The sequence below is a fragment of the Marmota monax genome, unplaced genomic scaffold, assembly GCF_021218885.2.
Source record: "Marmota monax isolate L192 unplaced genomic scaffold, Marmota_monax_Labrador192_F-V1.1 WCK01_AAM20220418_F8-fsc00165, whole genome shotgun sequence".
NCBI lineage: Eukaryota > Metazoa > Chordata > Mammalia > Rodentia > Sciuridae > Marmota > Marmota monax.
The window spans coordinates 922,210-933,919 of record NW_026693851.1 but is presented as its reverse complement, the minus strand read 5'-3'; positions in this window follow the sequence as shown (position 1 = coordinate 933,919).

Here is an 11,710-nt window from a genome sequence, read left to right as displayed (position 1 = left end):
ATCAGGGCTTGGGGTGTAGCTCAGTGGTAGAGCTCTTGCATAGCAAATACAGTGCCCTAAATTCAATCTCCAGTACCACAAAATAAATAAATAAACAAACAAACAAATAAATAAAAACAACTTAAAAAACAAAACCAATTAAGATTAATAATATTTAGCATAACTTCTTATAGTACTTTTTAAATTAATATTATCTCAAATATTTTGTAATTAAAATGCATTTGTAAAGAATATTAGATTATAAAACTCCTGAATAACTGGGTATTATTACAACACACACACACACACACACACACAAGCAGAAAGAGAGAGAGAGAGAGAGAGAGAGAGAGAGAGAGAGAGGTGATTTCCTAAATAGAAACCTCAATAAATCAATAATAAAAATAGCCTACTAGAAAAAATAAAGGATATTACTAAGCCGTTCAAAGAAGAGTAATCCCTGATATCCTGTAAACATGAGAATAGATGTTTCATTTCAAGGAGATGGTATATTGTTTTCCTTAATTTAAGCTTAACAAATATTAAAGTTTTTGGAATATGCATTGTTAGCGAGTTTTGGGGCAAATGAACCCATTGTATACTTCTGGCAAGAGTATGAGTTTGTATAATCACCATGGAAGAATACTAGCATCATCTCTCTAATCTCTAAATGATCCAGAAATTCTACTCATGCTGTCTATACTCAAGTCAGTGACAGAAAATATCATTTATGTGATGTTCTAAATGTTCTACTACAATATTAGGATTAGAACCCCAGCTAGAGGATGACAAATATCTCTTAACTCATTGTTGGAGAATCAAGACAGTGAAATCTTCATGGAAAGAAGAGGATAGAGAAGGAAGAAGAATCAAAAAATCAGGAAAAGGAAGAGGAGAGACAAGAGGAATGTAAGATATACATAGTTACAATAATACTTTGTTAAATTGTTAAATATTTATGATAAAAAGGGAAATAGAAATGTGGAATTTGGACTTTGTAAATTGTTACTATATATGGTAAAATTTATTGGCTAATTTCTATGACAGATATAGAAAACATGATGTTTGAACTCTCAGAGGATTAAAATTGAATAAAAAGCAGATTAAAAAATAAGAACCAATTGAGAAAGCAGGAAGAGGGGAAAAAGAAGTATACAGAAAAATGACATAGCACAGTTAAGATGGGAGAATCAAGTTGATAATCAAGAAAGTAAATGGTCTGAATTGTAAATAAAAGAAGGAAAATGTTTATTTTCAATTCTCAAGATACACAGAAAAATAGGACAGGAAAACTTAGAAAGAATGGAAATAAATATACCATGCAAATGTTATTTGTTTTTAAACTGATATAGCTTTATTAATCAAAATGCATGGCAAAGGAGAGAGAACACTGTATAATAATAAAAGATTCAATGCATAAAGATTGAAATATTCTAAATTTATACATCTGATGATGCAGTTGCAAAGTACATAAAGCAAAAATTGACAGAACTAGAGGGAAATTTTCCCAAATTCATAGTGGGAGATTTAAATAAGACTTAAAGTCAAGAAAATAATTAGTAAAGGTATAGATGAAATCAACAACACAATTATATATATAGTTATATATTTATATATAGTATATATAACTATATATAATCTTTATATATACATATAACTATATAATCTTTATTTACAGAATACATTCCTTTCAATAGAAAATAAAGCAAGTCTCATGTAATATAAAGCAAATCTTTATAAAATTCACAAATTGTTATCCTTCTAACTGGGTTGCCTGACCATAAAACAGAATGTTTAAAATTTTAAGAGCTGATTTAAGAAGTATAAAAACAAGAATATGAATTTCCATATAGTTGGAAATTTTAAAATAAATTATTTAGTCAATAATTTTAAACAATAAATTTAAAAATAAAATATGGAAATTATAAAATATTAAAACTGTGTGATAAAAATACTGCATATCAAAACTTGTGATTATTGAATTCTTACAAGTCCTTTGAAGGAAGTAAACACCTTCATACTAGTGGCCAAAAGAAAAGAGGCTATAAATAAGATACGAGGAATATAAGCAACTAAAGTTAACATTTAAAGGAATAACAGAAATAAAGGATCCCAAAAGTTCAGCCATTTTATAAAAATACACATTAATGACATATGCAAAAAAAAAAAAGAGTAAATTCTCTTGGTAAAATGGATTGACCTTTGGTGAGACTGATCAAGAAAAAAAATTTAAAGGTTCAAATAAGCAATATTAGGAGTGGAAAGTAGTATCTATTTATAGACACACAAAAAGCTTAAAGATACATGAATACAAAGAACCATAATTTAAAGAACTTAATAAATTCCTGGAAAATAACTGTAAAATTCATGTTAGCGGCCAGGCAAAACAGCACCTACTTGTAACCCCTACCACTTGGAAGACTGAAGCAGGAGGACCATAAGTTTAAGGCTAGCCTGGGCAACTTAGTGAGACAGTGTCAACATAATTTTTTTTTTAACTTGAGGCTATAGCTTAGTGGTATAGCACTTTCCTGGTATGCAGGAGGCCCTGGGTTCAATTCCTCATACCACAAAATAAAAAATTCATCTATGACAAAATCCAAAAGCTGAAGAGTAAATAAATAAGTAAATAAAGCCCATATGACTTTTCAAGTATCAAATACTTCCCCAAAAGAGGGAAAGTTCCCAGACTCATTCTTGACACCAGAATGAAAAGAGGACAGTATGAAAAGAGTTAAATCACAAGGCCACCTTACTAATTATTTTAGAGATGAAAAAATTCTACATAAAATATTGCCAAACAAAATTCAGCAGAATTTATAAAAATATACATCAGTGTCAAGCTGGGATTATCCTAGCCACGTGAGAATAGACCAACCCTTGAAAAACTATATCAACACATAAAAGAAACCAATCACTTGATAAAATTTAACACCAATTTATTATTTAAAAAACAAAATCTTGTCAAACTAAGAAGAGAAGGATATTTTAAGTATTTTTTAATATTTTTTTTTAGGTGTAGATGGACACAACACAATGCCTTTTTTTTTTTTTTAATGTGGTGCTGAGGATCGAATCCAGGTCCCGCCTGTGCTAGGTGAGTGCTCTACCACTGAGCCACAATCCCAGCCCCTAGAAGAGTATTTTCTTAAACTTATAAATGTTATTCACCAAAACCCTACAACAAACATCTCTATTATTTTAGGTGCTAGGAAGAGTACAATGGTCCAATTAATCTAGAACACTAATTGACTCTATCTCGTCACTTTGAATAAATTTCTAACTTGTGATAAGTTGTTTCACTTCCAAGACAATTTCTTAAAGGAACTCTCGTACATGGGTACCAAGAGATGTTGGCTAGAATGGAATATTCATAGTTGTAGCACTGTTCATAAAATTAAAAATGTGGAAATAGTCAAAATGACCATGAACAGGAGTACAGATAAATTAACTGTAGTGCATTCAATATAATGGGATGTAATTCAGCAGTGAAAATGAACAGACTACAGCTACATGCATTGTAGATGAAAAAGCAAATCTCAGAAGATTTCATTTTTACAAAGTTCAAAGGCAAGCAAAATTAAAACATATATTCTTCATGAATACTTTCATATTGAAAAGCAATTTTAATAGCAACTAATTAGGACAAAATTCAGGAGAGAGGTTTGGTTTGGGCATACAAGGAAATGAGACCTGGAAAGAATGCATAGAGAAACTCTACAGATAGTGATTTTGCTAGTTTTTATAATCATGGCTTCTAACTTGTATATGTTGTCTATTTTTCTATTATAAGAGGAGATAATAAAACATTGTAGGACAATTGTAGAAATAACATATTTCAAAGATAGGAAGGTCAAACTTGGCTGATCACATTGATGGGAGATGGAAAGAAATTTTTTTTAAAAAACTAATGTTTTCATAATACCTACTTTGGGGGGTGACATTGACAAATATGAAAGAGGAAAAGGAAGATGGTTAGTAAGGAAGATGAATTTGATTTCAATATGTATTGCATTAGAGTTGATTCTAGATCTTCTGAAATATCTAAAATTTAGCTAGACGTATAGATAGATTAGGAGACCTCTGCTTTGATAGAAAATTCTTTGCTGCCATGAGGTACATTTACAGAAGAAAGTTGAGAAGAATATGGGAACTATGCTCAAATTTAAACCTCCATAAACTGCAAACAGAATCAATGAAGGGAAAAGAGAAGGAACAATTAGCTAATACAAAGATCCAGAATGGTATAATATCACAGAACCAGAGAAAAGATATAGCTGAAAAACTACATGACTGTCGTAGTTTAAAACATTTCAGAAAGGGCTAGGAATATTAGATTGGAAATAGGTTTCATTTGGCAGAAATAGGTACAGTAGCAAATTTCAAAAGCACATTTTTTATTTAGATTTCATAGTTGGTTATTTATAAAGCCTAATGTAGAACCTAACTCATCCATTCAACTTATAATATCAAAGATAAACCACTAAGCAAATGTTTTCCAAGTCATTCATTATTTTTATTAAAATCATCTTCATGACTCCAGCAATGTATTCATCACCCGTTATGATCATTCTGCTCCCAGTGTACTGCCATCATTCCCAGACTTCATCTCCAAATTATATAGTAGAATGCTGCTCTTTCTCTTGATCATGTTGGGCCCTGACCCACTTCAAAGTCTCTTCCACATAAATCAGCCCAACTGCTGAAATAAGGTATCCATATTCACTATATTACTTGGCATGTTTGTGAATTACTACAACATGTTGTCTTAATTTTTTTTAACCATTAGAACATGTAACCCTTCCTACTAGTTTATAAAAAGGAGATCTTCACGTTTTTCTAGAGATTGGCACAAAATATGTTACAGTTTAGATATGAGGTTCTCCCCTAAAAACTCCTGTTGATGCGGGAATATTCAGAGGTGAAATTATTGAATTGTGAGAGCTATAACCTAATCAATCCATCCTAGTTGAAATCCACTGATCGGGTGATAACTATAGGCAGGTGGGGCGTGGCTGAAAAAGTTAGATGACTGGGGGATGCCCTGAAAGTGTGTACCTTCTCTATGCCTCCTCCTCCTCCTCCTCCTCTTCCTCCTCCTCCTCCTCCTCCTCCCCCCCTTCTCTATGGCTCCTCCTCCTCCTCCTCCTCCTCCGTTTCTCTCCCTCTCTCCCTCTCTCCCTCTCCCTCTCTCTTTCTCCCTCCTGACCATGACTCAAGCTCAGCAGCTTTTCTTCAGGGTACCCCTTCCCCATAATGTGCTATCTCACCTTAGACACAGACCAATGGAGTTAACTGTCCATGGACTAAACCATGAGCCACAAATAAACTTTTCTTTCTTTAGTTGTTCTTGGAGTCACAGCAACACAAAAGCTGACTAAAACAAAATACAAAGGACAGTCAGCAGTGTTTTTAGCTGATTTCTATTTCACATTATTTTTTCCTCTTGAGATCATTTCCAGATTTCCAGCAGCCATACCCCTCAAGTCTTCTACTGTTGCCCACAAAGACTTTCTAGTTTACTCAGGCCAGTAGCCTATTAATTGTCCCTATGCCTCCTACCTTCTAATCACTTTGTTGCAGTTTTGTCATACTTGTGCTTATCCTTTACACAACATCCTTCTCTAGGAAATGCTGCCATCATCACTCACAACCAAACCAGAAGAGCACTCCCCACCCAGCAGGGACATTGTCTGAGTAATGCTGCTGAATACCTACGAAAAAGAATAATTTTTCAATTCATTGACTTTCTGGACTCATTATAATAAAAGACATTAATTTAAAATATATACAAGTCCAATTGCCTCTAGTAAACCTTAATAGCCATGTATATATCAGTTGTGATTCAATGACCTTAGGGGAAAGAGAGCAGGAAATGAAGCTGAAACAAATAAGTACCTTGCAGAGAAAACGAGCACTCCTTCACCATGACTAATTGAAGGGAGAGGAGGCATTGTTTTTTCAGGAACATAGAAGAGGGAGATGAAAAAATACTATCTATGAGACAAGAGAAAAGTAAAAAAGCAAAAAAAAAAAAAAATGGTATGGTGGCATAACAGACATTAAAGGGAATTATATATTATTATTTTTTGTAATCACTGCAGATCCCAAGCAATCCTGATTCCCATTACAATACTGGCAAGTAACAAAAATTTTCACAGTTAATATTCCTCTGAGCATATCATCATATATAATAACTTATTAAAAACTAGGAAGATAAATGATAATTACTTTCATCATCTTTATAAAGGAAAATCAGCACGAACTTCATTCAACAAGTATTTGATGCATACCCACTTCTTGCCAGAAACTGAGTTACAATGATAAGCAAGACAGACAAGACTACAGAGGAGGAAAACAAACAATAGGCAAGCAAATAAACATAAAAATAAAAGGGATTATTTCAGCAAGTGACAAATGTTGTGAAGATAATAAAATAGAAGGTGATTGGGAGGTGGGTACAATCTTAGAGGCAGTAACTCTGAAAGACTTCTCTGAAAAGATTACATTTCAGTTGAGACTAAAATTATATGAATCAACTGGACACACAAAGATTTGTGTTGTAACAAGCCAAACAGAGGGGACAGCCAAGATGAATGGTCCAGTTTGTACAAACATTTTATATGTTCAGGAAGAAGAACATAGCTAAAAAATTGTCAGGAGTCAAATTGTGTGGCCTTAAAAGTTTAGATTTTATTCTAATTGCAACAAGCAGATATTGGAAAATTTTAAGCCAGGGGAAAAAACCCACTCTGATTTAAGTTATCAAAGGACCCCACAGATTACTCTGTGGAGCATGGACCAAAGGGGTCAAAAGTAGAAGCAATGAAATCAATTGGGGGGCTTTTACTACAATCTGTACCCAAGATTATAAGTTTGAATGAAGACAGAGGGGGTCAGAATTGGGAAATATTTGGAAATTTAATTAGCAGGACTTCACTGATAAATTGCATGTGAGAAGCCAGAAAGAGTGGAATCAAGGTTGACTGAGGTTTTTTGCTTGCTCAGCCAGTTAGGGAGATGAGGGTGACTAGAGAGAAATGATGTTGTAGCGGAGGTAGAGAGAGATGAGAATCAAGAGTTCTATCTTGGGGCTGGGGATGTGGCTCAAGCTGTAGCGCGCTTGCCTGGCATGCGTGCGGCCCAGGTTCGATCCTCAGCACCACATACAAAGATGTTGTGTTCGCCACAAACTAAAAAATAAATATTAAAAAACTCTCTCTCTCTTTAAAAAAAAAAGAGTTCTATCTTGAAGGTGTTCTTGAAAGACCTTTTATGAAGAGCTAGTTCTTCAATAAAGATAAGGGATAAAAAGTAGGTCATTCCTTGATATGGAGCCCAGATGGAAGCCCCATATTGGGAAGGCTTATATGCCATCTTAAGGCTGGGAGGTCTTAGAGAACTTTTTAGACTCCCATGAATGGGCATATGAACCATGGAATGCCCTTCAATGGAATGGGGAAAAAAGTGTGTATATGACATGGACTCTGGGTGGGGAGCATGCACAACTTCCACCAAGTTTTTAGTACAGCCAGAATACTTAACCCTGGAAAGTAAAGTCAAGCACTTCCTAACATCTGGCCTTCTGGGTTTTTTCTCTTTTTATTTATTTGTTTTTATGATAATCTGAAAGCAAAGAGTAGAGATGGAATTGTTATTAAAGAACTGAATCTCTGTAAGAAACAGACACATTCTGAGTTAGCTCTCTTTTTTAATTTTTACTTCACTGAGAATATAAATATACTGGTAGCCAGTTTTACATAACTATAACAAAAACCTGGGATAATCCCTTTGCAAAGATTAAAAAAAAGGTTATTTTGTTCAGTGTTGTAGGCTTCAGTCCATGATCAGTTAACCCTGTTGATTTTTGGCCTGTGGTGAGGCAGCATGCCATGGTGGAAGTACGTGGCAGAGCAAAATCCCTTGACCAGGGCTGGGGTGGTGGCTCAGCAGTAGAACGCTCACCTCACACATGTGAGACCCTGGGTCCGATCTTCAGCACCACATAAAAATAAATAAATAAACAAAATAAAAATATTGTGCCCGTGTATAATTAAAAAAATAAAATAGAAATCCCTTGACTGGAAAGCAAAAAGAGAGTAAATGTCCCACTATCCCCTTCAAGAGCATGCCACAATGACCTGAACACCAGTCACAGAGCCTTACTTCCTAAATGTTCTACCAACTCCCAGTAGCACAACACTAGGGGGCAAGCCTTTACCACATGAACTTAGGGGACCCTTACGACCCAAGCTATAGCATATTCTCAGGGTAGACTAGAATAGACATCCAGGTTCCTTTTTAAATTCCTTCCTACATTCAAAGTCCTTTGGCATTGCTTGGTGTATGCTATCCTGTAAGCCATCCTGTGCTATCCTGCCAGGCTAAACACACATTCCTCCTTGCCATTTGTAGGACAACTGTTACCTGGGGTGTTTTTAAGTTCTCCCATTGGGGTGTAATTAAGGTATTATGTCCTTTCTATAAGTAGGCATTATATCAAATAGGATTCAGTCAAGGAAGTAGACTCTATAAATGGTTTATGGATAAGGATTTTATTGTAGGTATTATAATTTTTCACAGTTTGGGGAAAAACTGAGGAAATAAAGATCTGAAAAGGAATCATTGGAGGATCAAAGAAAAGTCACTAAAAAGGGACCACAAAGGGATGTGCTGAAGAAGTATGTGCAATGATGTTGCTTCTGCAACTGATGGTAAGCATGAAATTATAGTTACAGGTAAGAGAGTTAGAAAAAATGGCTGGACCTACTGGAGGGTAAAGCAAGAACAAATAAGAAGCCAAAAGGACAAACTGAAACCCTAACCCTAACATCAAACCCCAATGATACAGGCCACCTGCAGATAAAGTTAGTGCCTTTGTCCATATTGCTACATGTGGTACTGGTGCAGAAATTGAAATTTGAAGATCTCTTGGGAGTTGGAGAAGCTGTCGAACTGGTTTCTATACTATGTAGACAAAGTGAGGCAGAATGTCAGTAACAAAACACACAAACACACACACACACACACACACACATACACACACAAGTACGTGAATTCCTTGGCATACAAAGAACATAGTAGTGATGCCTGGGGCCTGGCACCAACCTTCAGAGCATAATGGATGCTGCTTCTTTCTTCCAAATCTCAGAGAAATGTCCCTAGTGGCCAACATAAAATTGAAACCACAATAAGGAAGGAAATTCTGGGAAGCATAGTTATAGCTGAATTGGCATAGCACAAAATTACCATGTCATGATATTCACCAAAATTCCAAAAGAAAAAGGCAGTGATTCATCTCAACCCCATCCCGTGATCCTACTAATAAGATATAAAACTATGTCGGATGTATAGTTTTATATCTTATTAGTATTCAACAGAAGTGACAAGACAAAATAACTCAATGAACTCTATTTTTTGGTTCTGACTACCCAACAACTCTTACCTGAGATTCTCATACATTATGACTAACACTAGAATAGGTTTTATGAATTTGGGCTACTGTTTTTTTTTTTAAGTAAAACCAAAATAATAATTGGTGTCCATGATTGAATCCAGGGCTTTGAACATGCTAAGCTTACCCTCAGCCCTTAACTTAAATTTTAATTTTTAAATTCTAACATTTAATTGGCATGTAATATTTATACTTATTTATGAGGTACTGTTCATAATTCAATGCATGTATACAGTGTGTAATGATCAGATAATGACAGTTAGCATTTCCATCTCCTCAAATATTATTGTTTCTGTGTTGGGAAAATTCAAACTCTTCTCTAGTTATTTTGAAATGTATAATTACTTGCTGTAGACTACAGTTATCCTATTGTGCCACATAACATTATTGTGTTTTGGCACCCATTATCCACCCAATCACTACACCCCCTCTTCAATATGCTTCCTGTCCTCTAGGGACCTCTCTATTCTATTCCTTATTTCTATGTGATCAGATTTTAATGCTCACAAATGAGTAAGAACAGGTGGAATTTGTCTGCCTGTGCCTGGCTTATTTCACTTAACATAATGTCCTCCAGTTCCATCCATCTGGGGGCTACTCTTAATAAAATGCAGGGCTGGATGGATCATGGCTTTGACTCAGTGGTAATTCTTAGGTGACTGTGCAAGATTAAAAAATAGGTCAAGATCACTCAATGTCTTACCTAATTCTAATTAGGCTATATAGTCTTTTATATCTAGCATTACTGTAATGTTTGATAAGTAATTTTTATTTACTTTCTTTTCATAAAACTTCAATATTTTAGAAGGAAGTAATATAAAATTATGTAATTATTGGTTTTTCTCCTCTTTGAACTATAATTTCCATACATTAAACATCTCCGTTTAAGAAAAGGAGTTTTTTTCAACTAATAGGACACCATTTTTTTTTATAAAAAGAAAAACAAAACTACCACTCACCATGTATGTTATGGAAAAGAAAATGGGCTTGTGTACACTAATGAGAAATAAGCTTTAGAAAATAAGTACACTGAACTTAACATTATTCTGAAATAAGAAGACTTAATAAAAGAGAGGATTCAAATGGCAGAAATGTTATCAAGATTTAACTATAAACAGATAACAATAACAATCTGAAATCCTGATTTAAAAGAGATAAATACACTGATGGAGACAAACTGATAATGTTTGGGTTAACAGTCAACACTAAAGAAGACAGTGAGGGAAAATTCATACAAGAATTACAGGTTACGCTAATTACAGTTTCACCGATGGTGAAGAGGGAGGTCCAATGACAGTGACAGAATCTAGACAGTGCGGGATAGTTTATGCACCTTTCATTGTCCTTATTGAGAGGTAAAGAGATTGTCATATTGAGGTGTTAAAAGGATTTTATAAATTTAGTCGTGATGGTTAAAAAAAATTATAAAACTATCAGTGTAGAGAGAACATTAAGAATGTCTACATTCCTCACTGTATGGGAGCATGGGAAGAGGCGGGGCAAAAAGATGCCTGAGAGTTAACTATTCTCTGATGGTTCTGCCCAGGCTGAGGAAAGGTAACCTCTAATTCTCACAGAGGAGCGCTGCAAATTGAATTCTAATTCCTTGCATGTGTGTTTTTGGGATGAACCCAACTACTATGTATAATTATAAAGCTCTAATTAAAAAAAAAAAAAAGAAAAATGAGAGTCAGATAAGAGCTCTTGGCTATCTGACTCCAAAAAGCTACTGACAAATAATTGAAGACAAGTTTAATTTTATCCGTTGCACGAGAGTCTTCTTAGAGATCTCAAATCTTGGACACTTTTCTCAATAATGCTTTTGTGCCACAAGTTTTAAATTCATTGTTTCTCCAAGCAACAGCTTTGGCAGATTACTCCGCTCATCCTTGCAATCAGCAGCTTTGGAGGCACTGTTTTACCAATTGAGTTTCCCTGTCTTTTACATGATTTGCTTTTAAATCTGCTGGAAGATTTTCACTTTAAAGATTCTGGTACTTTGCATCTTTCTCAATTAGTATAAAAATTCAAGTTCCAGTGTCCAGTCAGTCAAGTCTCCAGTTCTATTCCATTCGAAATGTTAATTCCAGAGGCACCAATTCTGCACCCTAAGGTCCCTTGGCGCACTTCTTCTCGACCTTTTCTCAGGGCTTTACTCTGGTTTTCTTGTAGACTTGCTGCCTCACCCAGAGCAGAACTAACGACGTCAGGAGCCCATGCACCTCTTTCACCGCGAGCCTTCCGTACCACGCATGCGCCAGTCCGTAGACGCTTGCG